General features: G+C 38.4%; 1 long non-coding RNA gene across 2 annotated transcripts in view; it reads left to right on the forward strand.

The window, feature by feature from the left end:
- Positions 1-27,065, forward strand: part of Gm36071 — a 32,634-nt gene extending 5,569 nt beyond the window's left edge. Inside the window, exon 3 of one of the 2 annotated variants that reach the window (XR_391598.2) lies at positions 26,826-27,065. This is a non-coding gene — a long non-coding RNA (predicted gene, 36071). Of the gene's footprint in view, positions 1-7,980; positions 8,125-26,825 lie in introns of those variants that run through there. The other variant, XR_391597.2, reaches the window with a different exon arrangement.
- Positions 27,066-27,282: the final 217 nt, after the last annotated feature.

Raw genomic sequence — 27,282 nt, forward strand, 5'->3', positions numbered from 1 at the left:
TTCTCCTCTGGTTAGCAGGTCTTAAACATGTATTAACTGTGGGCCAGACACTCTGATAGGCATTGTATTAGTTGGAACACATACTCTAACTCAGTGGTTCCCAACTTTCCGAAGGCTGAGACCCTTTAATATAGTTTCCCATGTTGTAGAGACACAAACCACAAAATTATTTTTGTTGCAACTTCATAACTGTAATTGTGCTACTGTTATCAATTGTAAAGTAAATATCTGTGTTTTCTGATGGTCTTAGGTGACCCCCATGGAAAGATCCTTATAGCCTCCAAAGAGGTCATGACCCACAGGTGGAAAACCACTGCTTTATAGGATCCAGTGCTCAAGTACAAAATGGATCATTTAGCAAGGATAGAGTGAACTTCCACTGTAATCAGTACTAGAAAAACATAACTATTCTAAGTTTCCTATGGAAAAATGGACCTGTGTTGTCCACCTTCACCAGTGTTTGTTTGTAGTACATACGTACACATCTGGATACCCTGAACCAGGACATATCAGATGTCCTTATCAAGTACTTAATATGAATTAGTTTTTTATTATTATTTATTATTTTTATTAGATATTTTCTTTATTTACATTTCAAATTTTATACCTTTCCCAGGTTTCCCCTCTGAAAGTTCCCAAATCCCATTCCCGCTCCCCCCCTGCCTCTGCTCACTAACCCACCCACTTCCACGTCCCTGTCCTGGGATTCCCCTACACTGGAATCCTTCACAAGACAAAGGGCCTCTCCTCTCACTGATGACCGACTAGGCCATCATCTGCTACATATGCAGCTGGAGCCTTGGGTTCCTCCCTCTTTGGTTGGTGATTTAGTCCCTGGGAGCTCTGGGGGTACTGGTTGGTTCATATTATTGTTCCTCCTATGGAGCTGCAAACTACTTCAGCTCCTCAGGTCCTTTCTCTAACTCCTCCATTGGAGACCCTGTGCTCAGTCCAATGGATGGTTGTGTGCATTCACCTCTGTATTTTTGAGGCATTGGCAGAGCCTCTCAGGAGACAGCTATATCAGGCTTCTGTCAGCAAGTACTTGGTGGTATCCACAATAGTGTCTGGTTTTGGTGACTGTATATGGTATGGATTCCCAGGTGAGGCAATAACTGGATGTCCTTTCCTTCAGTTTCTGCTCCAAACATTGTCTCTGTATCTCCTTCCATGGATATTTTGATTCCCTTCTAAAAAGGACTAAAGCATCCTCCCTATGGTCTTCCTTCTTCTTGAGCTTCAAGTGGTCTGTGAATTGTATCTTGGGTATTCTGAAACTCTAGGCTAATACCCACTTATCAGTGAGTGCATACCATGAGTGTTCTTTTGTGATTGAATTACCTCACTTCTGGTTCCATCCATTTGCCTAAGAACTTCATGAATTTGTTGCTTTTAATAGATGAGTAGTACTCCATTGTGCTAATGTACCACATTTTCTGTATTCATTCCTCTGTTGAGTGACATCTGGGTTCATTTCAGTTTCTGGCTATTATAATAAGGCTGCTATGAACATAGTGCAGCATGTGTCTTTATCACATGTTGGAGCATCTCCTGGGTATATGCCCAAGAGTGGTATAGCTGGGTCCTCAGGTAGTACTATGTCCAGATTTCTGAGTAACTGCCAAACTGATTTCTAGAGTGGTTGTACCATCTTGAAATCCCACCAGCAATCGAGGAGTGTTCCTCTTTCTCCACATCCTTGTCAGCATCTGCTGTTACCTGAGTTTTTTTTTTTTTTATTTTAGTGGTTCTGTCTGTTGTGAGGTGGAATCTCAGGGTTGTTTTGCTTTGCATTTCTCTGGTGACTAAGGATGTTGAACATTTCTTTAGGTGCTTCTCGGCCATTCGATATTCTTCAGTTGAGAATTCTTTGTTTAGCTCTGTACCCCATTTTTAATAGGGTGTTGGTTCTCTGGAGTCTAACGTCTTGAATTCTTTGCAAAGATTGGGTATTAACCGTCTATCAGATGTAGGATTGGTGAACATATTTTCCCAATCTCTTGGTGGCCTTTTTGTCTTCTTAACAGTATCTTTTGCCTTACAGAAGCTTTGCAATTTTATGAGATCCCATTTGTTGATTCTTGATCTTACAGCACAAACCATTGCTGTCCTGTTCAGGAATCTTTCCCCTGTGCCCATATGCTCGAGGCTCTTCCCCACTTTCTCCTCTATAAATTTCAGTGTCTCTGGTTTTACGTGGAGGTCCTTGATATATTTGGACTTGAGCTTTGTACAAGGAGATAAGAATGGATTGATTTACATTCTTCTACATGCTGACCACTAGTTGAACCAGCACCATTTGTTGAAAATGCTGTCTTTTTCTCACTGGATGGTTTTAGCTCCTTTGTCAAAGATCAAGTGACCATAGGTCTGTGGGTTCATTTCTGGGTCTTCAATTCTATTCCATTGATCTACCTGTCTGTCACTGTACCAATACCATGGAGTTTTTAATCACAATTTCTCTGTAGTGTAGCTTGAGGTCAGGGATGGTGATTCCCCCAGAAATTCTTTTCTTTTTGAGAATCGTTTTCATTATCCTGGGGTTTTGTTTTTCCAGATGAATTTGGAAATTGCTCTTTCTAACTCTCTGAAGAATTGGTTTGGAATTTTGTTGGGGATTGCATTACATCTGTAAATTGCTTTCAGCAGGATGGCAATTTTTACTATATTAATCTTACCAATCCATGAGCATGGGAGATCTTTTCATCTTCTGAGACCTTCTTCTATTTCTTTCTTCACAGACCTGAAGTTCTTATCATACAGACCTTTCACTTGCTTAGTTAGAGTCACACCAAGGTATTATATTATTTGTGACTATTGTGAAAGGTGTCTTTTCCCTAATTTCTTTCTCAGCCTATTTATGAATTAGCTTCAATCTAATTTCCCACAATCAAAATTCTGGCATCACCATGCTACTCAAAGCCAGCCTGTCCAGTTGCCTTTTAATTTTTTGATTATAATTTTAGGTGTATAAATTTATCAAAAATAATTTATTATTATTTTAATTTTTATTTTATAATTAGGTTACAAAACAATGTTATCTAAAGCAAAGTCCCACAAAACGTCTAATCATATACTAAGTAAATTTAAATCCACTAATAATTATTTGGACCAGTTAAGACACAACAGTTAGATATCTCTGTTCATTAAATTGTTTGGGCAGCAAAGAACTATGGGTTTTGTTCACACATTTTACAGGTTGGAAATGAAAACTTGAAATTGATTTCTATTGTTCATCCAGATTCTTATTTTTATAGTCATTGTTGTGTGAGTAAATTCTCTTTGGTGTATGAACAATTTAAAATTATGTTACTGAAACCTTGGCCAGTGCAACCCAGAAAGAAATAAATTCATTTGACCACACGAACCTCACTAAACTCAACTGTACCTTTATTTGTGCAGCCTCTGTGCTGCCACGCCCTCCTGGACACACTCATTTGGAGGCACATAAATAAGCCACTGTCAGAAAGATCTTGTTATTATCTGGTATCACTGGTCGACTCAGGAGACAATAACAACTGAAATATGTCTGCACTGGAAGACACCTTTTTTTTTTATTGCCTTAAGAGATATTTCTCTATGGGTTTCCTTTGCTACATGGAAACCATGGACACATTCAGGAATGTTCTATTTCTTTCGTGGAACTAAATTTCCAGCTTTGATTATCATCATAATGCAAGTCAGCTGCTTCTCTGAGGTTTTGATGGTCCACTTCTACTCAAACCTCAGCAAATGTCTTAAAGACTACAGGGTTTCTCATGCCGACAATACACAGTTTAATGGTGGGATGTTAAGTGGACAATCATGCTCACCTCTTGACTACTGCAAAACTTCAGTATAGCCATCTCTGTTTTTAGTTTCCCTCAAATGAGAAAAATAACCATTGAATCTAGTAAGTATATCAAGTGACAGGCATATTTGTGCTATGGACATTAAAAGTCTTCAAATTGGAACATTCTTGACTATAAAATAACCTAAAGACACTTTAAAAACCATTTGTATTATTAATCAAAATACACGTACTTGGGTATTGACTATAACAATTGGAAGCATGGGTTATTGCTTAAATGATAAACAATTGGTTGAAAGTTGATGTGAAGGTTGTGTGCAACTATGAAGAGATCAAACATTGCAACAGTATCCTGAGTCCCCAATACAATTTCTCCTGTACTGGAGGTCCAGCCAATGCTTCATTTGTATTCTATTAGCATAACTTCAGTAATCTCCTGGCATTCTTTACTATTTTTTATGAGATATTTTCTTCATTTACATTTCAAATGCTATGGCATTCTGTACTATTAATGTGAATGGGAAGTAACCAACATTGAACAAATCATATTAGTTATATATTAGTTCCTGTTGCTGTTTTTAAGATTGAAACCCCATTGTGGCCAAGCTTCAGGTTGTACCCTTACCTAACTGACCTTTGGGTTCAAATTTTGATCACCTCCTCTCTGCCATACTGTTTAAATTAACACATCTTCCCGTGTGCTTCCTTCTTTGAGTTGAGTAAACTAGGAAACCAGTTCATGACACCAGGGCATGAGGGCACAGTAGGGGATGAAGCCATTCTTTCTGAACAAACAGACCTTTTCGTTCTGAGCTTATCTGAGAAAAATTTTAACGTGTTTCAAATTTTTTGAAAAAGATTGTCATTTCCCTTAGAGACCAGATAGCTTTTTTAACTTTACAACTTGTAAAACCACCCTAACAAGTTGTTTCATTTCAACGCATGTTTAAATATTTAAATATTTTGAAATCATTGGTACAATACTGCTTTATTTCTCAAAAATTTACCATATTACTAAACAGTGAGAGAATAGTATGGGCTTACAGAGTAGTTTTGAAGTAGTACAGAGCCCTAATGCTTATACCTCAATTCCACTCCTGTTACCATCTTGTTTTCTAACTGCACAGCATGCTTTTCCCCATATACAATACACAGATAAAAATAGAAAGAAAAAAAAAAACAGTCAGCAAATGTAGGTGTGCCACCTATGGATAATGTGGAGAGCACATGCTTATGTGTGGATACACACACGTAGGCATGTGCACATGCGAGCTGAAGATGTGTGCTTCTGGGATCGTTATTTTCCTCCCAGTTCATTTCACCCCTGATTTTTTTGTACACATGCTCATTGATGTTGCTCAGGGAAGAGGAAGCTGTATACAAAAATGGATGATGTCTTAAAGTACTCCAGAGTTACTTTCATTCTCGCATCTCTCTATGAAGCAAATGATAGGAGGTAAACCCCGCACCCTTAAAGAAGAAAATTCATGAAATGAAACAAGTGAGCCTTAAAAAATAAATAAATAAATAAAGTAGGCAAACCACACCAGCACATCAGGCAGACCTCCAGCCTAGCAGGAGGGCTGAGGGGAAAATTTGCTCGGAGGACATGTGCCCTGGATATCTTCAGCACTTAAAACAAGATAAAAGTGGTCTTGAAAGTGAAAAGAAGTTGACTGTCACAAACTGGGTTTTAGATGTTGAATATTTAATTCACTGATAAAAGGGCCCTGATTTCCTGCAGACGGCTGCTATAAATAAAAAAAGAAAGAGAGAGAGAGAGAGAGAGAAAGGAAAGGAAAGGAAAGGGGAAAAAAAAGCACTTCTTAAAAGAGAAGCAATGAGCAGAAACTGACCTTTCTGCAAGCAAGCAGATGAGAGAAGGTATTTGGTTAATCCCAGCTGCCTCTGATTGGCCAGACAGCACCGTGTTGTGTTGAAAATGTCTCCATCTGGGCTAATCTGCTCTCAGTTGGATGAGCCGAGGCCTTCAGAGTTAACCTGACATTTAACAATAATTACCCTTTCGAATGACCCCGGCCCAATCGCCTGCTCGCTTAGAAATCTTTTTTTTTGTACGTGCTCCCAAACCCCTTGACTTTTGTGTTAGAGATAGGGGGGGGGGGGGGGGGGAGATGAGATGATATGACTGTGTGTGTAAACACACTGAAGTGTATGGTTGTGCGTGTGTGTTTGTGTGTGTGGTTGTGTGTACAGACAGTCACATAACATAGATAATAATGGAACCCCAAATGGTAATGGCGCCAGATTCAATGGCTTGAAATTTCTAGACTTTGTGGTTTATTAGCCTGCTATACTATAAGAAAACGTGTGTATAGAGAGGAATAATATCACCAATTAAGGGGGGACTAGAATTTGATTTCTGGCTGTTCTCTGAAAGTCAAAGTTCCTATCTGGCCTTGCTCAAGTGCTTGAGTATCTCTTATCAGACACTGGGAGAAATGACGCATGAAAAGAGGTTCAGAGAGAAAAACCAAGTTCAGAGGTCACAGAGGCTAATCGTAGAAGAAATGTGGCCATTTCTTTTTACCTGAGGCTGGCTTCATCTTTGCTTAGAAAGGTCATTGTGATAAAACAAAAACACATCTTGGAAAGAAAATCCATTCTAGGGTTTTATTTACTGAGAAAAAAATAATAAAAAGCCTTTCCCAGTTTAGACAGGCATTTTCCTAGAGTGTGCCTGTCTGGTGTCCTTTGGAAGCGCTACAGTTTCTAGTGTAGTTATTTAGTACAGAGCCATAGCTGATGGTTTATGGTGGATAGCCACCTGGAAGCTGGAGGTATTTCATTGTGTCCCAGTTACCAGGTTTAATTAGCTGGGCAAAGTCAAGAAAGTCCCACGAGCATAATTTCTTTTGAATTTTGTTTTACTTAACATACTTTATTCACTTTGAAATACCAAGAAATGTTACCGTAGAATATGTTGTCTGCTCTTCCATAAAAGATATAGAGAAATTTAAAGAATGAAATACAAGTGGGCATAAGACTTCCATATTTAAAAAAAATGTTGTCCTTGGACAAAAATATAGACATGTTTTGATAGAATTTTAGTTTCATAGTTGTTATTTCTCATAACATTTATAACTAATTAATAATAACCAAAGATGTTAAGGAATATATGTCAATCTGCCTGTCAATTCATGTGTCTTGTCTGTGTGACCTCCTCAGATTTAATACAGATTTCAAATTAACTCATGCTTTTCACTTATCTTTTTTAAACTTTTATTTACTTACATTGTATGTATGCAAGTGTTTGCCTACATGAATGTATGAGTACTAAATGTGTATTTGGTGCACTCGGGGGACACAAGAGTGGTTTCCATCCTCTGGAACTATAATTACAGTCCACTGTGAGGCACTGTGTGAGTCCTGGGAACTAAATACCTCTGAGCCATTTCTCTAGGCCCACACATCTTGTTTTTACCACACACGAACTTGATATTCCTTACAATCCTTTGTCCCTATTAGTTAATAGATAAAGGTAATGGTGAATGGCATCTCTTAGCGTAAAACTTTGCAGTTTTTATTTTTGTTTTTCTGAAGATAGAAATATGTAGTCTATCATGATGTACTTTCTAGAGTCTTTCTCTGGACCACCTTGTTGTCAGCATATGAGTAGTTTTGATATGTTTTTTCTTTGAAGATCTATGTTAAATAATTAATGCTCACTATATAGTATTAGATTGTGTTGGCTTTTTTGTTTATTTGTTTGTGTGCTTTTGATGCTCTTCACTGGTATAATATTAAGCAAATAAAAGGCCTACTATGTGCTCACTTTAGTTGCCACAGATACAAAAGTAAACAAGATGGTATATGTATAATATTAATTATACAATAAAAATTCTATGACAAATAATGATAAATATGTAACAACTGTTCATATATAAAATGTAGAGTCACAATATATGAAGATACTTTGAGGGTTTGAGAGATGGCCAAGAGTTTGATTTAGGATGGGTCTTCCAACTACAAATAATTCAATTAAGAAAAATCCCTCATGAGTGTACCCAGCCTTTTGTTTTGGTTTTTTTTTCCAGATGTAGTCATGTTGACAACTAAGAATAGCCATCATGCATATATTGTTATCAACAGACCATATACTGGTGAGAAATCTAGGGCTGGACATTGGGTTGGATATCTCTCCGTTTGTCTTTTCTCTTGTGTTTCAGTGTGCGCCAAGGAGGCAGACCATATTCTGCAAGCATGAGTAGCTGGAGGAGACAGAGATGATCACTTCAGGAGATGAGTGAAGGACTAAAACGATAGAAATTCTTTCTCCATATATACTTGTTACCTGCATACTGTTTGCAAGGATGGGGGATAAAGTAATGAGAAGATACAATAAATTTGTTCACATATCTGTGTGCTGGGAAGGAAGGAAGGAAGGAAGGAAGGAAGGAAGGAAGGAAGGAAGGAAGGAAGGAAGGAAGGCTTTTCCACATTCGCCTTTTAGTGTTACTGCCATGACTTAATGTTCTTCAGATACATAGCAGCTCTCTCAGCAGAGGAGCCATGATGAAATATGTCCACCATGTTCACATGTTGAACCTTACTTACCAAGGTAATGATGTTGTCATCTGAGCTACAAGACCCATGACCTTATTTTAAATTTTAAGGAAATATTCTAAACCTTTTCTGTTCTTCTATAACACCAACATTCCAGGTGGAATCTCAGGAGTAGAGAAGAAACCTTCACTAGATCCTGACTGACCTTCGCATGGAAAGACAATTATAACAGAAAGAAATAAGCATTTATTCTGAATAATACATACTCTACCATGAAAGTTGAACAATGAAAATATTTGCCTTTCATTTTTACTTTCCTAATTAATGATGATGATGACTGGGAGGAATAGGAAAGAGGAGGAAATTGGGGAGGAGGAGGGGGAAGGAAGGATGGAGGACGAAAGGGAAGATGAAGAGGAGGATAGAGAGGAAGATGGGGAGAAGAGGAAGGCCCAGGGGACAATGAAGTATTACTCATTAATATTCAACATATGTTTCTAAAAAAATTTTACACGGTCAATGACCATTATTTTTCTGTGGGTTCCCACTCAGTCTTGGGGGTTACATTTATATCATAATCTCTAAGAGTGGAGTGTCTGTCTCTTGAGAAGAAGGTTCACTTTTCACAACCATAGATGTACACCACTGTCATTGTTCTCCCTCCCCATAGTCCATAAATCTGTATTAGAAACTTTCTTAAATTAACTCTAACTTTGCTTCATTTGACAAAACCTGAAAATGTGACTCTAGAGTTCTGCAATCTCCTCAGTAATTCCCCCCAAACCCTTCTGACTATATGCTGAAAACAGAATTGTTGGGCTCTCCAGCCAAAGTGTTCCCACCGCATCCTCTTCTCCCTTGGACAGCAATGCAATTCGAGCATTTTGAGTAAGACAAGGTATACTTGCTTTGTCTTGTGAAAGAAAAGGAGGAGGAGAAGGAGGAGGGGAGGGGGAAGGAGGGGGGAGGGAAGGAGGAAGAGGAGGAGGAAGAGGAGGAAGAGGAGGAGGAAAAGGAGGAGGAGGAGGAGGAGGAGGAGAAGAAGAAGAAGAAAAAGAAAGAAGAAAAAGAAGAAGAAGAAGAAGAAGAAGAAGAAGAAGAAGAAGAAGAAGAAGAAGAAGAAGAAGAAGAAGAAGAAGATTTTCTGCTTCTAATCTGACTGTGCAGTATAATCTGTTTTACTAGGTTTCTTCACTCTTCTTACCCACCCCACCTATTTGGACATTCATTCCTGACATCTCAATTCTCTTTGTAAATTTTTGTCTGTTGGTAAGCCTTCTTTCAGCAACACTCTGGCCTGAGGAAAGCAAAGAGATCATTGAGTCAGGGCCAGCATGCCAGATCCCAACGGCCATGCTCAGCACTTACATTGATATCTTGGAGGTTGATTTGGCGACCAATCCCAAGCTTTCCTGTTCCTTCAGAACTACCCAGTGGGCAGCACTGCCATGCCTACTTTGCTTCGGTTGACCTTGTTTCCCAAACTCCATCGCAGTTTTCATAAAAGACATCTCTTCGCATTTTCCATGGTCCCAGGCCTCGAGTAATAGTTGCCAGTGTTGGGCAGAGCAGAGAACTGCAGCACTACTCTGAGTGTGTGTCATGCTACACACACAGCAAAGGCAATGTGAGAAGGTGGAAACTTTTGTGTAAATAAACAGATACATTCAAAGGTAGGGGGTTTCTTAGCTACACGCAGCTTCGTCATGACATTCAGCCACTGGACTGAAGGAAAGGAAACAATCAAATCTGGAAAAATTTGCAAGGCACACATTAATTTAGCACAGGCCATAAGCCAGCCTTTCTAGGCCAGTTTTAACTTTGTCAAACATTTCAAACAGGATCTCCTAATCGTTTACTGAAAACCACCTAGAAAGTTCATTGGGAGGTCAGCAACGTGGCTTTTCTATTGGAGTACTGCGGGGTACTACTCACTCTTAAAGATCAGTTGGTGGACCCATAAAGAGATCCTTCTGCATAAGACCTGCTACAATCTGTATAGAAACAAACAAACAACAAACAAACAAAGCAACAACAACGATGTGCTGCTCTATGGCACTTTCTTCACGGTGTAATAAAAATGGATAATTAAATCACAGAACAAAGCCTATCAGTAAATAGCACAAACACAAATGTCCCTTTTAAAAGCCACAGAACAGGAGATGAGTTCGTTGTGAAATTCCAAAAGGAGCCCCCACATAAGAAATGGGAAGAAACGTAACCACCATTACCCATGTGTCCCTTCCCTCAGCTTTATATCTTAAGTCACCCAGTCCTTGCCTTCCTGTAATGTCATCATCAGCAGGCTGAAAGCAAGGTTGCCGATAATTGTTCTTTATGTTGCTCTTTGTTTAGTATCTGATTCAATACATCTGTGAGGGGGCCATTTCATCACCTTCTTAGTAACTGAGGTGAGAAAAATCAATGACAATCAGATTACCTTGTTAACAGAAAGGCTAGAGGGGCTGTGTTTTAGGTGCATAGGGCATCACCTTTCATTTAAGACATTTCACTTATTTTTATTATTTATCTTTATTATTATTTATAGTACAGAGGCTGGAGTGTTTCCTAACTCTGACAGTGGCCTTGCATCGTCTTCACAAGAACCAACCATCAGGCCACATTAATGAGGACTAGGTCGAGCACCCCAGTGTAGTCCCCATTAAAAGCGGCACACACAGCCACTTCTGCCATTTCCCACAACGAGTTCTGAATCAATCCCAAAGGACTCAGGTTGCAAGGTCGAGTTTGTGATCTGAGCTGTTGTACGATATCATATCTATTGTGTTAGGTCTTTCTGTTCACCCATATTGTGAGCTTTATTATTATCCATAGAAGCAAGCACCAGGGCTACTTAAAATGTGTTTTTAACATACTCCTCAAACAAGATCTCTCATTATGGAACTCTAGATGAACGACATGAGGGAAGGGTGAATGGGCCCCAGCACACAGGATGGAGTCATAGTGGCCCCACATGCACAGGTATAATTCCTGAAGTAGGAAGGAAATGTGCTAAAGAGCAGGTATAAAGAGGTTTTGCAAAACAGAGAAAGATGCTTAGTTCAAACATGTTCTTATTTGCTATACTCTTGTTTGAGCTTAATGCATGACTCACTCAAGACACTTAAGAGGCACAACTGGACTTAAACATTTAAATAAATTGAAACATTCAAAGGCAAAAGGATAGCTTCATTCCATCATCTTAAAAATCATGACAGATCTCATGTCTTGAACTTGCTAAATGGGGAAGAAGAACTTTGACCTTCTGAGCCTCCTGCTTCCTTCCAAGTATTGGGATGTCCCGCCACACATGGTTTATACAGTGACAGTCAGAATTCAGAGTTTTGTCGTAGTACATGAGCCCTCTACCAATGGAGCTATGTTCCTAGTCTTTCCATCTGTTTCAAAAACAAACAGTAAGAGAGTGGTAACTGCTTATTGTTTCTTATAAATGCTAATGGCTTGTGCACCATTATTTGCCTTCACCTGTTCACATAGCTGTTCTCCAGCTTGAGCTTGCACCAATGCACCCTAGTGACTTTGGGGTACTCTAAGAATCCCTCCAAATTCTGTCAATGCTGGGAGCTGAACCCAGGTCCACTGTTAAGAGCAGCAAGTGTTCTTAACTGCTGAGCCATTTCTCCTGCTCATTATCCCCTTTTATACACAAGATTCACGAGATTTGAGATCTCCAATAGTGCTGAAGTAGCACAATAGAGGGCTGAGTTCAGATACATTTGATTTAGAACTTTGGCTGTTTTCTGACACTGCTGATCTTTGAATGTTGTCCCTAGGTGCTAGCTTTGACACTCTCTGAGAACCTGGTATACATTTCAGGTGAGGTTTTAACAGGATGTATGCTAATGATTAGCCTTGTCATTGAAAGAACTGCTTTCTCCCCATGGTGTGTGCAATGCTTTCCTGTGCACCATTGATCTACACGGTCAGGATCTCTAGGCATATCATCCAGATATTTGAGCTTCTTAACACGTGCATCTGATTCTGTTCATACTATTTAGAAAACGTCATGCCATTTCAGGCTATCCTTGAAAGTCCTCCCATTATCAACAACCTCTCCCTGGGACTATGCCACATGAATAAGCAGGACAGTGAATGGTGGAAGACCTTGTGAGTGAGCTTAGTCCCAGAGATGTTTCTGTCTTCAGTGCCAGACAGACATGAACTTGAAGCATTGAATTTGGATAATGTCTGTGTGTACATTACAATATGTCAAAGGCAAAAAGAGTTATAAAAACAAAACTAAACATAACAAAATGAGATTCAATGGAGTGTCATACAACCATTTAAATATGTAATTATGAAAACAATTAAGCATCTTAAAAAGCACTTATCATATAATTAAGTGTGAAAAGGCACATCATAAAACTGTATCTACATTATGACTTCAATTATAAAATACATATGCCTATGATGAAAATATTTCAGTATTGAGCACAGATTAGTAAGTGGGATGTTGGTTGTATAGAGACAAGACAGCATATTGTCTTTATTTTTGAAATTTTCTTATATGATAATTTCATAGTTTCAACCAAAGTATTTCAATCACTCAAAAATGGCCTTCGACATAGAATGGCTGAAATACATTGGTTATAACCTATCCATGCTTGCTCATCTGTCCCTTCTGAGTATTCCAGGGATGTTATCTGAATTAAAATTGAGAGAGAAAGGCCAGGGTTCTTTTCTATAGGTGTTAGGCAGCTCTTCTTCCTCTCTGCTAGGCCTAGTTCATAGTTTTCTGCTTCACAGAAGCCCACCTGATCCCAAACACCTTTGTTGCTTACCATGTATGCCTTACATCAGTGTCTTTTGTTTTGGATAGTTGTGGAATTAAATGGTAATATACACTGGACAATCTGTACAGTTGGCTTAGTGCAGTTGCATCATGGAAACTGCATAAAACAAAACACACCAACACTATTCGCCAGCCATTATTAATTATATTCAGGTAGAGATACATACATGCATGTAAAAGTAACCAAGGCAACCAATCGCTGTATTCACCATACTAATTAATCAAACCTGTATACTGAAACAAAATCATCTTATAGAAATGCAGTGAAATAAACATCAACACTAAGTCTCAAGACATTCTTATTTTGTATTTCAAAGTTGGGTTGTATTGGTAGTAACATATCAGCATCAAGACTTACAACTTTACAATTGCCGCTGCCTGATCAAGTCCCTCTAATCACCACCTCTGATATAAGAAGAATTTAAAATATCCAGGCTGGTAGCAGGAAGATCGGAATGGATAGGTTCTTGAAAGATTCTGAAAGGTTCTTGATCAAGTCTTAGCCTCTATGTTACTTCAGTTAAAAACATTAGGATCATAAAGCTTTGAGTATTTTGTCTATTCAGATCTTAGTGAGAAATGTAAAAAAAAAATGTGTGAGAAAGATACAAAGCTATTTTTTTCTATATCTTTTCAACTATATTACCTTTCATCCTCTGTCATCTGGCTTTCACTTTTCTTCTTGGTTAGATTTAAAACCACCCCCATTATCTCAGGGCCTGAGCAGTAAAGAGAGATTCCTAAGGATTCCATATTGTCTTTAAGATTCAACAAAATATTGATGGTTAGAAGAACACAAAAAGACTAGAGTACTTGTGCATGAATTTGCAAGCTGTGACACCTCCTATGTGCTTGGCAAGACACCTGCCTTCATGGCTCAGGGTCCACACTCACCACCTCCTCGTGATAACTGCTTTCAGTGGTCCTGCAGAATGACAAATGGTTTTATTTGTGCTCCCATTGCCAAATCTGATTCATACATCTTTTCTGGGACAGGAGATTGTAGAGCTACTTCACTCAGAGAACTTCTCATCCTGCACTGAAACAATCGACTGATTTACCTTCCTGTCACTTTAAGTTCCTTGAAGGCAAGGCCTTTTTTTTTTTTCAAATATACAATTTTTAGATGCAGCATAGCTTCCAGATGGGCCTTAAGCAGTTGAAGAATATTTATACAAAGCCTTTTGGGGAGAACACTCACTAAATTGCTTGAAATAAGAAGTGTTGCATAGAAATTAAAGATTAGGACGGATGATGTGAGAGGTAAAGCCTTTATCCCAAAGTAGTAAGAATGTCTCGGGGGTGGTGTGGAAGCTTCCCAGGAAGGTAAATAGACAGAAAGCTGTACATGCTATAATTAGGGTCTCAAATGTCCCCAAAGGCTCAGTGATAAAAGCTTGGTCCCCAAGCCTGATACTTTAAGATGTGGTGCAAGATTTAAGGCTTAGATAGAAGAAATTAGAAAATGCCACTTTGCGGAAATTTTTGAACCTCCAATCCTCTTTCTTCCTGGAAATGATGAGATGGCCAGCTTTGCTGTTTTCTCTGCTGTCTGCCATGATGGCATGTGTGTTCTTCCTTCCCTTCCCCCCGCCCCCCAGTGTGTGTGTGTGTGCATTTGTACCTGTATCTCTGTGTATTCTGTGTATGTGTTTGTGGGGATGTGTGTCCATGTTCTGTGAATGTGTGTATGTGTCTCTGTGTGTGTCTGTATGTGGGTGTGTGACTCTTGTGTATGCTTGTGTATAGAGGCCAGACATCCATGCCACACATCTTCTTCAGTGACTATCCACTTTATACCTTGAGACAAGGGTCTGTCACTAAACCCATTCCTCAATAATTTAGCATAACTGGCTGGCCAGAAGTTCCAGTGGTTTTCTTATCTCTTCCTCTCTAGTGTTCAAATGACAGGAATATAGAAGCATGTCCAGATCTTTGTCTGTCTGTCTGTCTGTCTGTCTGTCTGTCTGTCTGTCTATTTGTTTTAAACACGGGTGATGGGATCAAACTTGAGTCTTCTTGGTAGCACATGAAACCTTTTACTGACTGGACCATCTCCTCAGCCACAGACCGAAAACAGTGTAATGAAATGATAATGGATTGAACTGCATGGACCTTGAGCCAACATGAACCTTTCTTCCCTGGAAGGTCATTGGCTCATGTGTTTTGTCACCATCATAAAAAGTTGACTCATACACGTCTGCCAGGAGAAAGACTCCAGAGTGTTTGCATAAGATAAAAAGAGACTTGTCTAGAATTGGTCTTAGGGAATAAAAATTCAGTGGAGATGAGACAAGATATACCAAAGAAATAGGAAAATACGATTGTGGTATTGTTTTTGTTTCTAATACCAGTCATCAATTCTTTTCCTATGCAACAGAAGGCTTCAGAAACTAGCCTGATTATGTGGAACACCTGACCTTATATAACTGTGGGAACTTAGAAGAAATGTACATACAAACCTGTTTTGAATGCTATATTGTTTAGTGAACAGAGTTTTTGAAGAAAAATTTCCTATAAGTCACCTGGATTTGCCTCTCACTGGCTATATTGCTGGGACATATTTGTATATATTCAGTAATATTATTTTGATTGATGATCTTATACAACAATTCCCCAAATATTTTCATAATTTAATTTCTTTATATTTAGTAATGAATGTAATGATTTTTTTAAAAAGTATTTATTAAATTTCAAAAAGAAAACAAGCTGCAGAAGAGAAAGAAAAAAGATCCAAATGATTGATATATTTATATATAAAAAAAACCTGATTTTGTTTCTCATCCAATGAAGCATATTTAGGAACTTTTCCACTTTAACAGAATTCCCAGTTGGACTTTATAACTGTTGTAAGCCTGGATCAACCTGAGTCATTTTCTTTACTGAAGAGCTGCAGAGTTCATACTGACTTCCCCTGCAGAATGAGATCGCGTTGTAAAGTGGGAAGGAACTTGTGTGCTTTTTCTTGCCTCACCTGGAGGACAACAGGCAGACATTACATATTGTCAATGCCAAAAACCAGAGTGTGATTCCTAGAATAATTTTAAATATAAAACAAATGATGCATTTTTAAAAGGACAAAGCCAGGTAATGACATAGAAACCCAATCCGTTCCCTGCTAGGTGGGAGGTATTTCAAAATTTCTGAAACGCCAGCAAGTTTCAACAAGAATGAAAGTACCACGACTAAAATTTCCATGTCTACAAGCTTTCTAGGATTTGGAAAGAAATCGTCTTCTTTGAGATTCTTAATCCAAAATGTAAATTCATTTAAAGACAAAATAAGAAAAGTGTTCTTAGGTAATTAATAAGCCTGTATAGCAAAGCCACACGTGAAGCCCAGAATATTTTAAAGTAACGGAGAACCTGTCTTGCAATGGTCAACGTTCTTGCTCTTCCTTCAAGATGCTTGTATGAGATGCTGAAAGGCAGCAAGTGAAAAGCAACCGGGAGGACAGTAGTGAGTACCATAAACCTTGCTCTCTTTGTGGCAGGCCTTGGGCGAGGCCAAGCTTCTCCACTTATGAAGAAAACAATACAATTAACTTTTAAGTGCTAAAGAAAAATTCATTTTATTGTGATCTTAATACAACCAATTTGACAAGCTACTATTTTATTTAAAAAAAAATACACAAATAAATGAAAGGAAAAAAAAAACTATATATGTGCCGGGTAGAGTTAAGCATGAACTAATGGGAAATTTTCAACCTGTTCATCAATTCTGTCATGTAAACAATTCGGTTGAAGTTTTGCATAAATATGCTGGTAAATACTGAGAGCACAAACTCTTTTCCACATTATTAAATATCTTCTGTAATATCATGTTACATCTCTAATATATTCCATTTTCTAAATGTATCAGTATATATTTAACATACCTTTAGTATTCATCTTATCTTACTTAATTTCAGCCATATCCAAGTTAAAACCTAATTTCCTAACTTCTACGAGAATTCTATAAAAATGAAAAAGGTAATATTTTTGTTAGACCTATGAAGTGTAGCTACTTGCAATACAGCCACAAATTCTTTCATGCTCTTTGAATGTAATACAATGAAGAGTTTAAATTAAACACGTAAGGTTTGGGGTCCTTATGTACATGTGCAAGAAACTAAGGAGGATGGAACAGCCTCAACTGATCAATTCACTTGCCAGGTAAATATTAAGAATAGGGCAGGGGGTTCTGGAAAGATGGCTTAGGAGTTTAAAATGCTTACAGTTTTGTACCTTCAAGGTATAAACCAAGGAAAACCAGGTAAGTGATACTTCAAAGTGGAAAGAGCAGTGGGCAGTTGCAATTTACAAGATTTTGCTTTTGGTTCTCGTAGATTAGAAAAACAAAAAACAAAAAACAAAAAAAACTAGGTTCAAATTCATCCTGTAGCAGGTAAGCAGCCGCCGCTTGCTCTGTGGACATTCTCTGGTTATCAATTTCCTGAAAAGCATACCTTAATTTTCCCCAAAGCCCTAATGAGATGGAGTAAGCTCAAGTGTTCATAAAGACATGTTAAGGTTTAGAGAAACACCCCAGGCTCATTCTGGGGGTTATTTATCAGTCTGGAGCTTTAAAAGCCGTTTTCAAGGAAAGTACCCCATCTCTCAATAGAACTGGCTATCTGGGACCTATTAGGGAATGGAAGTTCTAAAGAATGCTTCTTCCCAATGTGTCGTATTATGTCTTTTTAAAAATTAAATGGATGTTCTGATTATTGCCAGCCCTGTTTACAATTCCAAGGGAATAAGGAATGTCCCAGAAAACTCCTTAACCACAGTCTGTATGTAAGATACAGCAGACAGAAGTGGTTTTGATTTATAGCTTGGATACATATGAGGCCAGAAGTTCCAAGAACGTTTTATTCAAAAGAAATACTTGCTATGAATGTCTTAGGAGCTTAGGGCAACTTTAGAAACGAGACTGAGTACTGGCTAGGACCTCCAGTGCTAAATTGCCTGCTTGGAGTTTGGCCAAGTTATCTTCTTTGATAGGGAGTTATCTTCTTGGTTTGGGACCCTCAATTGGGTGATAGCAACTACTGTACTGAGCTCTCTCTGTATAACGTCAGCTGTGTCATGCACATAGGCTACAATACATACCATTGCATTTATTCAGTTCCTCCCATATGGCGTGCTGGTAAGGCAAGGGCACTGTCCGTAGGATGCTTTCCTGTAGCACCGTGTCTCCTAGATGGGTCAGAGGACAGGGAAGCTACTCTCCCCTACAGGTGGATTATACCAGATGGTTCAAGCCTCTCTATGGAGGCTATAGAAGTGAGGCTGAGCTTGTTGAATATTGTTTTCCTTACATGAAGGCAGCTGGAGGTGGATGGTCACGTACATGGCATTCACAAGAGCCACTATTTCCAGGGGTCCCAAGATGCAGGCAAAAAGTCTCATTCAAAGAATATAAGAGCAAAGGAGAGAGAGCCAATGTTCTGTAGTAAATGTCTTTGTCCTTCATAAATATTTAAAACTCCAAAAGACATAGGGAGAAAGAAGAAGGAGGAAACTAGAACCTATGTGCAGACACATTGCTTAGAAAGGAAAGAAACATGGGGATTGAAATCCTTTACATTTAAAACTGAAGTCCTTCAAAAAGCATTATGCAACAAATGAAAAGATAAGCCTGAGCCCAAGAGAAAACCATGTGCAGAGGGAAGGATTCCTATCTATGATGCATGAAACATTCTCAAACTTCACAATAGGAGAGAAATAGCTGATCTAAAATGAGCAAAGGCGCCGATGAACTACTTCAAAGGAAGTACACCAATTGTATGTTACCCTATGAAACTATTCAGTGTACTTGGTCATCGGAGAAAAGAAATTAAACGTCACTAGGAATTGGCCTGACCTACTCTGTCCAGTGTCTACAGGACGAGGAAGCAATGTGTCCTTGTGAGGTTTTTACTGTGGGGCTGTAAAGGAACAGGAACTCTTGCAAATTCCTAATGAGGATAACCATTTTGGAAAACAGCTTGTTCATCTCTTAAAAAGACAGAGTTAGCTATTCAACTCCTAGGTATTTATATCTATCTATCTAAGAACCTATCTATGTTTACCTGTCTATGTATACATATATACCTATCTATGTATACCTATCTATATGTATATACTTACAGAAATTTTTCTAAATAAATGTTTATAGAAAACCTATTTGTCTTGGAAGCAACTCATATTCCTATCAATATGGGATCGTGTTCATATATTCACTTATGTTCATAAAATGAGTTTGTACTGAGCAGTAAATAATAGGGAACTGTTAATACATGCAACAGCAGAGGAAAAATCACTCTGTTGAGTTGAGTTAAATGACACAGGGAAGATAGATATTAAGGATTTTTTTTAATTCTGGAAAATTTAAATTAAAAAACCTCACAGATTTGGGAAAGGGGTGGACAAGGCTGATGGGAGGGATTCAAAAGAAGTGAAATCTAGGGATGATGGTCTTACTTGATAGTTATGGGTTAATGGATGTACATGGATGCTAAAGTATATCAAGATGTGTCCTTTAAACTCTAACAAAGCAGTTCTATTCTAAAACGAATATGGAGAACAGGATTTGAATTGGTTGCAAAATAAAATCCTTATAATAAAGATGTCAGAGGAGGAGAGAAATTGAAGAGCATAGGGAAAGGAAGAAGAAAGAAGGTGAAGAAAAGGAAAAACTGTAGTGGAGATTTTAGTAGACTATTTTAGAAGTCAAGAAAGAACATGTTGCTAACAAAGGTAGATAAAGAGATGATACCTAGATGATAGGCAGTAAGTAGATGATGGATAACCCATATAATAAATGACAAGTAGTAGATAATTGCAAGATATAAAAATATATGGTTGTTAAGTGGATAATACAGGATTGATCAATGGATAATATATGATAAATAGACAGGTGAATATGTATATTATTGATAGATAACCAGATATATAGATAGATGACAGATAGATAGATGATAGATGATGGATAGATAATGTTGATGATGATGATGATGATGATGATGATGATGATAGATAGATAGATAGATAGATAGATAGATAGATAGATGATAGGTAGACAGATGATACATACATATGTACATACATAAATACATAAATATATGCATGTATACATACATACCACAGAAAATGTATAGCTAATACAAAGGCTCTACTTTCTTGATGACTTTCAATTGTCATAACAAACTTGACAATCAAAGAGAATCCTCTATTTCAAAGTGGGGTCAGTCAAGATTGCGCCTGAGGCTGCAAGGTTCCAGGAAACTTGAGCCCCTTGCCTATTATTTCTTCAGCCTGTGGTACCCTTACAAAGTGCTGGGAAGAGATTCCTCCCGATCCTTTATGCCCAGAGCTTTGTCATTCCCCAAAGGCACATAATAACAGCTCCATATTTCTCACTTAACCCCATACAGACTTAACCATGGCTCCTCAGGATTCTAACACGAATTTGTTGAAAGTTCAGAATGTTCTGGGCATTGTGATACAGCAACTCTGCAGGGAGATTTTTAGTTCATTCAGTGGCACTTCTGTGGCTCTAACAAGATATACTATGGCTCCAAGCTACTCATCAGATGATTTCTAGGGACAAAGCACATTGCAGATCTATTAGGAAGCCATGGGGTCAATGCCACACACTTCTGCAGTCGGGCCTGGGGTCCTGCAGTTGCCCATTTTGGCCAGCCTCTAAGGAGAAGAATAAGGCTTTTAGTTTGGGGAAGAAATCGTTATAAAATTTCATAAGGGCAAATGGCCTTCATCTTATGTTATTAAACCTCCAGATCTCTTGTCACTGAATCACACACTTGTCTTTGAAAGGCAAGAGTAAAACAAGTGGCTAGTATGTCCTTTTAAAAGTCAAAGTCTAGCAAAAGTGAGACTAGAAGCTTGTGGAGCAGAGAAAGTATGTTACCTTTCTACTGCTATGACAAACACCCAGAAGCTGGAGAGTTTGGCTCACAGTTTGGGAGGTTTCTGTCCATTATCTGTGGCTTTGATGCTTGTGGGTCTGTAGTATGTAAACATCATGACCTGCCTAAGAGGTAGGGCCAAATGCTCTCTTCACAAAAGCTAAAAGGCAAAAAAGAACAGCAAGTTCAGGATTCCCCAACTCTTTTCAGAGGCACATCACAAATGATGTAACTGCCTCCCACTGACCAGGCACACCCTGCTTCCTAGCTGTTCAGTGACTTCCCAGTAGGTCCACAGATGGCTTACTAAGCCTTTGATAAGAGGGTCTTTGGAGAATGTTTATGGTTCAAACCAGTACAGGCTCCAAAAACCATACACCATCCAAAACTAATATTTTCTTTGGAAAAGACAGGAAAACAAGAATGTGAGTTAATTGTGTTTATAGGAAGTTTGAAAACACACACACACACACATACACACACACACACATATACATATATATACATACATACAAATATGTATATGTAAAATATGCACACATATGTGTATATATTTTTAAATAATATGTTCATATTTATACTGTAATTATATAATTATTTATATTGTATATATTATATTAATGTATAATATCTAATTATTCTATAACTTATATATAATATGAATAATATAATAGTTATATATGCTATAATTTATAGTATAAAATCTCAATACATTTATATTATGTATATTCAATATATATTTCAAAGTTTGTTTAATTAGTAGCTATTATGCTAATGGTGTTTTTTGCCTGCATGCATGTAGATGAATCACTTCTGTGCCTGGTACTTGAGAAGGCAAAATGAGAGTCAGATTCCCTCAAACTGGAGATACAGATGCTTATAAGTTGACGTGTGGGTGCTAAGAATCTAATTCACATTCATTGCAAAAGCAGATAGTCCTTTTAACCTAGATCCCTCATCCTAGTTCCCAGAGTGTATTTGATTATAAGAAGTCCCAGCTGACATATGAGAAGTTTTGTTGCTGTTGTTGTTGTTGTTGTTGTTGTTTTCTGTTTTCACTTTCTTTGCCTAGGTATTTACATAAAACAGTAGTTTACCACAGAATCCTGAATGATTCTGAAGTATAACATTGAACAATTAAAATTATATCCAACTGTTGACAGTCAAGGAGTCACCTATAATACCAAGAAAGTGAAAACACCATATATTTTATCCCACCTCATCTAAGATTCCTTAATCATCAAGTTGAATGTCTGGTTGAAGTTATTTCTTTCTATTAAAGAAACAAATCAGATTTGGAGTCATTTTAACAGTTAAGTACAGATGTGGGAGACATGCCAGATATTTTTGAACCTTCCATTTATTTTTCCTTTTTAAAGTTATAGCAAGTGGTAATAACACTCCCCTACATAGCCCCTCCCCCCTCTCACTATCTGCTTTTGCATCTATCCCCTTTGTCCCCTAGTTGGTTGTACTTCTATTTCATGTCACTAATATAGTCATGATTTTAAGTATCTATGTAAAATCTAGGAATCACAAATGGAAGAAAACATGCAATGTTTGTCCTTCTGAGATTAAATGTTTTAAGGTATTTAAGACTATAAGATCATCTCCAGTGGCTTCAACTGTCCTCCAAACAAGGAGGATGACTTCATCCTTCTGTATGACAACTAAGAAATGTGTGTATATACATGCAATGGTTAGGTGTTTCTCCCTGTAAATGGTAAATGTCTGCCTGTCTCATCCATTAATACTCTTGTTCACTCTTTGCCTTGGACTTAACACCTTATGGTAGTTTTCTCAGGGTTTCCAGTAAGTTCTGAGATGAGTTTATTAAGAAGCTACAAATCCATCCCACAGGTCATTGATTTTGTTATAGTCAAAATATCTACAAGTACCTTATCTATGACGTTACGTAAATTCACTCAGATATTTTTACATTCATTATCTTCTGCCATTTGTGTGACTCCTAAGGCTTCAAGTATGAACTTGCTCAGGAATAATTAAGATACTGAGGCAAGTTCTTTGATTTAGGATCTCATTTAGTTTTCGCAGTAACCCCGTGGTGTAGGTACTGCTACTGTCTGGTTTCCACAGGTAAAGCTGATGCTTGGAGAAGGTCAGTGAATGCCCAGGTTTAAGGAACCATTTGGTACTGGACTTTGAGTTGATGGCTTTCATAGCCTCAACATCCTGCAGTTCAGAAACAATCTCTCTGGGCTGGCCTTCTTAAATCCAAGGAAATTTGTATGTCAACCCCGTGCATCATCATCATTATGGTGAATGTGAAAAAAATTCTTGCTAAATATGGTTAAATATTGCTCAAGGGGCTCATCGGTAGTTTCAGGCACTTGTAGAGTAATTGTGAAGTTTGGAGTTCAGATGCCAGAACCTATGTGAGGATCCCGAGTCCCTGCAAACATCTGTAGCTCTAGCTCCAAGGGCTACAATTTCCTCTTCTAGCCTCTGAGCAGATACTGGAGAAAATACCTCCAAAACATACATCTACACACACACACACACACACACACACACACACACACACACACACACACACACACACACACATACACACACAGACAGACAGACAGACAGACAGACAGACAGCAGACAGACACAGAGACAGAGAGACAGAGAGAAACAAAATTATTTCTAAAAAAATTAAAGAATTGTTCTTATGACTAAAAAAATTATTTCTAATTGTGAAATTAGAAATCTAACTTTTGAAAACTACAGCTGTCTTCCCCACCTTCAGGTGCCTGTCAGCGTCACAATGAACTAATATTAGGAGCAGCCACCATAGTAAGGGACATGCTACCAGTGTGGTTTCATTAAGAGCTTTGAATTTCTGATAAATAAGCATTGTTGAAGTTTCACTGGCTACATTATTTGGCCCATGCTTAGCCCCCACCCCACCCCCAATTTCAATAAACTTGAAATTAAAACAAATTCATTCAAATGTAACTATTGATGAAATGGACAGAAATGTACCAAAAAAAAAAAAAAAAAATTCGTGAAAGATGCTCCTGGATGGAGTTGGCCTTGTCTGTGAAGATTCTGCTGCCACACCTATGAGCTGCTCCCTGTCTTCCGATTCCCCCGGCCCCCTGTTACACAATGACATCCTTCCTTCCTTAGCAGGCTTCAAATCAGCAAGTCTATGTGTGTGGTTCAATAGCTCCTCAGACTGTTTACAGAAATTAAGAATACTTTTTTTTCTCCCTGTGCATTGTAAATGCAGACCTGAAGTGGATATAGTACCATTGCATTTAATTGGAAGATTTAGTCAGGCAGGCAAAATCCCCTAACCAGAAAGAGCGACATGTGGGCTGGTATTCTAGCCACCAGTAATTGCTTAATGGTACAGAGAATCCCACTGAAAAGCATGGGAGATACTCTTCTATTAGTGTAAACCAAATTCAAAGCTTTGGTGTGCTTGCTGGAGTATTACATGCACTTAAGAGATTAGATTAATAATAGTTCAAATGGATTCTGTTATGGCAAGTACGGTTTTAATGTCTCACGGCTTTCACCATATTATTTCAGCGAGTCCCGGGTCTTAAACGAACCTCATTATTACAACTTAAATGACTTTGAATGACTTCAAACCCATAACAAACTATGTTTGTCTCCTCTTCCATTTCCTCCATTTTCGTCCTTGATTCTATATAACCTTATCCCAGATGCAGAACTCTTAAGTCTGTGTTTCTCACTCTAAAGGTATGGAGGATGCTCTTCTTAGAGCTTTTCATCTCTGTTCAGGTACGCGCTTCACCTCCATCATTCACATCTGTGGATCTTTTTTAAAGTTTGGTTGACAGAGACTACATACCAACTGTTAGGCATGGAAGATACCAGATCCCCAAATTTCTGTAGTCTCATCAAACAGAATGAATGTATTCTCCATTAGTGATGGTAAAATACATTAGTGACTTAATAGTTACTGACTTCAATTGTAATCTATCGGCTTATCTAAGTCAGCAAAGACTTCAGGTTCTACTACTGCATTTAGCACCACCCCAACTGTGTATTCCCATCTTCTATAATCCTGTAATAACTGCTCAGAAATAGTATCCCATTCATCCTCTTTGGCCCTTTGCTTCATACACCTTATTCTGAGAGCATCCTCTTCATCAGTGAGTCTCACCTGCTGTTGGTCCCATTTCCCCTTGCCATGGGCACTCCTGTTGTACTCATTTGACTCCAAGCTATACTGCAGTCTACACATGTCTCTATAGTCCTTTCTGGTGGCTTGTCACACCCATTTCCCTTTTATTTGTTTGTGGCTGCAAATTCAATCATCCTAAGACAAGCAAGCAGAAAAAAAAATGTATTTTAAGCATTCAGGTTTTGTGGCACTTTCTAAATTTAGTTGTATATATTTTTGCAACTTTGTTCTCTCTCTGTGTGTCTCTCTATGTCTCTCTGTGTCGGGCTCTGTGTCTGTGTGTTCACTGAGTGTGTTGGCACCTGTGGCTGTGCATGTAAGTGATGCACAAGTGGATCCAGATGTGTATACACGCCAAGATGCATGTGTGTGTGTGTGGGGGGGGGGGGGGGTCAGAAAACAACTTGGGCTGGAGAGGTGGCTCAGTGGTTAAGAACATTGACTGCTCTTCCGGAGGTCCTGAGTTCAAATCCCTGCAACCACATGGTGGCTCACAACCATCTGTAGTGAGATTGGATGCCTTCTTATGGTGTGTCTGAAAACTGCTAAAATGCACTGACTTATAATATCTAAATAAATCTTAAAACAACAACAACAACTTCCCAAGATCAGTTCACTTCATCTGCTGTGTGAGCTTCAGAAGGAGAACTCACGTTGTCAGTCTTGCTGGCAAGCTTCCTTATCCAGTAAGTCACGGCGTGGGCCCTCAGATCTGTTTTACAATGCAGGTCTTCTCTACTTGCAATGTGTGGCTAGAAGAGCCAGTGCCCACCATAGGGTATGGCTGCTAGAAAATTAAAGGATACTATAAGAATCAAAACCAGATGTAAGTACACTGTTACTTTCTATCTGCCTACAGCCACCTCCATAATACATTTTCCATTCTCAGAAAAGGCATAGTCTCATTACTAAGATAAGATACGGGTTTACAACTATGTCTCATGAATATGAAAAAAAATAAAGCTCAACACATTTGTCCAGCAACTATAAACTTACTGAAATAAGTAATATTCCACCAGTGAGTCAGCACAGGGAGCTGCAGAAGACAACTTATTGACGTGAGCAAATACTCATGAAAGAATGCTTTAAAATGGATCTTTCTGCAGCTTGCAGGTAACACCCAGCCATGCCTGAGTGCTTCAACACTTCACCTACCACTCCTCTCTGAATAGTCAGACCAAAGGTAGATCCAAAATGGTTCAAAGTTGGGCTCTTTGGACTTGTTTTCCACTTCTTGAATAAGCAGAGAGATGATATTTCAGAAAATATTTAAAAAGCTAAATAGTAAATCAAGCCCAAACATGTCTAGGCATCTCATTTATATCTTGTTACTGTAATCTTTCAAGTGCCCTTAAAGGACCGTGAATCACTTGTTATTAACATTTGCCCACTTCACAAGAATGCCTGCCCTTTATTAAAATGTGCATTTCTCAGGGGAAGAGGTGAGTTTGTGTTTTAACACAACACTGAGCGTGATAAGCCTTCAGAGAACATCACTGGTAAAGGCAAATTATTGCAGGCTGTCATGGTAGAAAAAGATCATGTCTTTTAAATTTCTACAATGACTCTGTAACCTCATTGGCAGCCAGGGATAACCTGTATTTCTTAATAAAAATTCATTTTCTGTTTTCAGTGTGAGCCATGGAAAGAATATGCCTTGCATCTCCGTGCCCAAAGTACTCTTAGTAATGATGGCGGTAATTTATATGAAAGGATGCACAAGCTTAACTGGAAATCCCAGAATGTCCAAAGGAAAAGATGGAAGGCTCTTCATCAGCAACGACAGATGTCAAAAGTAACCTGCAAGCATTACGTCTTAGGAGTCTGGTCAAGAGCTCCATACACTCGTGAAGGCATTAGTTCATTAGTTCCAAAAGGATAGGTATGTATCCATGGGACTCTATGGGAAGGAAACATAAGAGTAAATCTGTAGGCACACTCAAGGGAAAATATCATGCATGCAATAGGAGAAGAAAACATGTTATACCTGCCAGGCTGTACTTGATCTTTTTCTCCCATGTTACATGTCAAAAAATCAATTCTGTGTAATTCATCTGAATATGTTTTTCCAGGTGCTATAGTTCAAAGCT

Source organism: Mus musculus, chromosome 7, assembly GCF_000001635.26.
Source record: "Mus musculus strain C57BL/6J chromosome 7, GRCm38.p6 C57BL/6J".
NCBI lineage: Eukaryota > Metazoa > Chordata > Mammalia > Rodentia > Muridae > Mus > Mus musculus.